The sequence below is a fragment of the Telmatherina bonti genome, assembly GCF_933228915.1.
Source record: "Telmatherina bonti genome assembly, chromosome: 4".
Lineage (NCBI taxonomy): Eukaryota > Metazoa > Chordata > Actinopteri > Atheriniformes > Telmatherinidae > Telmatherina > Telmatherina bonti.
Window position 1 is genome coordinate 42,292,626 of NC_136622.1, and position 2,733 is coordinate 42,295,358.

A 2,733-nucleotide genomic window follows, 5' to 3' on the forward strand; every position below is an offset into this window, starting at 1 on the left:
CCTGGTTCTGGGTAGTTGGACTGGTTCTGAGGTAGTTGGACTGGTTCTGGGGTAGTTGGACTGGTTCTGGGTAGTTGGACTGGTTCTGGGGTAGTTGGACTGGTTCTGGGGTAGGTTGGACTGGTTCTAGGTAGTTGGACTGGTTCTGGGGTAGTTGGACTGGTTCTGGGGTAGTTGGACTGGTTCTAGGTAGTTGGACTGGTTCTGGGTAGTTGGACTGGTTCTGGGTAGTTGGACTGGTTCTAGGTAGTTGGACTGGTTCTGGGTAGTTGGACTGGTTCTGGTTAGTTGGACTGGTTCTAGGTAGTTGGACTGGTTCTGGGGTAGTTGGACTGGTTCTAGGTAGTTGGACTGGTTCTAGGTAGTTGGACTGGTTCTGGGTAGTTGGACTGGTTCTAGGTAGTTGGACTGGTTCAGGTAGTTGGACTGGTTCTGGGGTAGTTGGACTGGTTCTGGGGTAGTTGGACTGGTTCTGGGTAGTTGGACTGGTTCTGGGTAGTTGGACTGGTTCTGAGGTAGATGGACTGGTTCTGGTGTAGTTGGACTGGTTCTGGGGTAGTTGGACTGGTTCTGGGTAGTTGGATGGTTCTGGGGTAGTTGGACTGGTTCTGGGTAGTTGGACTGGTTCTAGGTAGTTGGACTGGTTTCTGGGTAGTTGGACTGGTTCTAGGTAGTTGGACTGGTTCTGGGTAGTTGGACTGGTTCTGAGGTAGTTGGACTGGTTCTGGGGTAGTTGGGACTGGTTCTAGGTAGTTGGACTGGTTCTGGGTATTTGGACTGGTTCTGGGGTAGTTGGACTGGGTTCTGGGGTAGTTGGACTGGTTCTAGGTAGTTGGACTGGTTCTGGGTAGTTGGACTGGTTCTGGGGTAGTTGGACTGGTTCTGGGGTAGTTGGACTGGTTCTAGGTAGTTGGACTGGTTTTGGGTAGTTGGACTGGTTCTGGGTAGTTGGACTGGTTCTAGGTAGTTGGACTGGTTCTGGGAGTTGGACTGGTTCTGGGTAGTTGGACTGGTTCTAGGTAGTTGGACTGGTTCTGGGGTAGTTGGACTGGTTCTAGATAGTTGGACTGGTTCTGGGTAGTAGGACTGGTTCTGGGTAGTTGGACTGGTTCTAGGTAGTTGGACTGGTTCTGGGTAGTTGGACTGGTTCTAGGTAGTTGGACTGGTTCTGGGTAGTTGGACTGGTTCTGGGGTAGTTGGACTGGTTCTAGGTAGTTGGACTGTTCTGGGTAGTTGGACTGGTTCTGGGGTAGTTGGACTGGTTCTGGGTAGTTGGACTGGTTCTAGGTAGTTGGACTGGTTCCAGGTAGTTGGACTGGTTCTGGGGTAGTTGGACTGGTTCTGGGTAGTTGGACTGGTTCTAGGTAGTTGGACTGGTTCTGGGTAGTTGGACTGGGTTCTAGGTAGTTGGACTGGTTCTGGGTAGTTGGACTGGTTCTGGGGTAGTTGGACTGGTTCTAGGTAGTTGGACTGGTTCTGGGTAGTTGGACTGGTTCTGGGGTAGTTGGACTGGTTCTAGGTAGTTGGACTGGTTCTGGGTAGTTGGACTGGTTCTAGGTAGTTGGACTGGTTCTGGGTAGTTGGACTGGTTCTGGGGTAGTTGGACTGGTTCTAGATAGTTGGACTGGTTCTGGGTAGTTGGACTGGTTCTAGGTAGTTGGACTGGTTCCAGGTAGTTGGACTGGTTCTGGGTAGTTGGACTGGTTCTAGGTAGTTGGACTGGTTCTGGGCAGTTGGACTGGTTCTAGGTAGATGGACTGGTTCTAAGTAGTTGGACTGGTTCTGGGTAGTTGGACTGGTTCTGGGGTAGTTGGACTGGTTCTAGGTAGTTGGACTGGTTCTAGGTAGTTGGACTGGTTCTGGGGTAGTTGGACTGGTTCTGGGGTAGTTGGACTGGTTCTGGGTAGTTGGACAGGTTCTGGGTAGTTGGACTGGTTCTAGGTAGTTGGACTGGTTCTGGGTAGTTGGACTGGTTCTAGGTAGTTGGACTGGTTCTAGGTAGTTGGACTGGTTCTGGGTAGTTGGACTGGTTCTGGGTAGTTTGGACTGGTTCTGGGGTAGTTGGACTGGTTCTAGGTAGTTGGACTGGTTCTGGGTACCTGGACTGGTTCTGGGTAGTTGGACTGGTTCTAGGTAGTTGGACTGGTTCTGGGTAGTTGGACATTTTCTGGGGTAGTTGGACTGGTTCTAGGTAGTTGGACTGGTTCTGGGTAGTTGGACTGGTTCTGGGTAGTTGGACTGGTTCTGGGGTAGTTGGACTGGTTCTAGGTAGTTGGACTGCTTCTGGGTAGTTGGACTGGTTCTAGGTAGTTGGACTGGTTCTGGGTAGTTGGACTGGTTCTGGGTAGTTGGACTGGTTCTAGATAGTTGGACTGCTTCTGGGTAGTTGGACTGGTTCTAGGTAGTTGGACTGGTTCCAGGTAGTTGGACTGGTTCTGGGGTAGTTGGACTGGTTCTGGGGTAGTTGGACTGGTTCTGGTAGTTGGACTGGTTCTGGGTAGTTGGACTGGTTCTGAGGTAGATGGACTGGTTCTGGGGTAGTTGGACTGGTTCTGGGTAGTTGGACTGGTTCTGGGTAGTTGGACTGGTTCTGGGGTAGTTGGACCTGGTTCTAGGTAGTTGGACTGGTTCTGGGTAGTTGGACTGGTTCTGAGGTAGTTGGACTGGTTCTGGGGTAGTTGGACTGGTTCTAGGTAGTTGGACTGGTTCTGGGTAGTTGGACTGGTTCTGGGG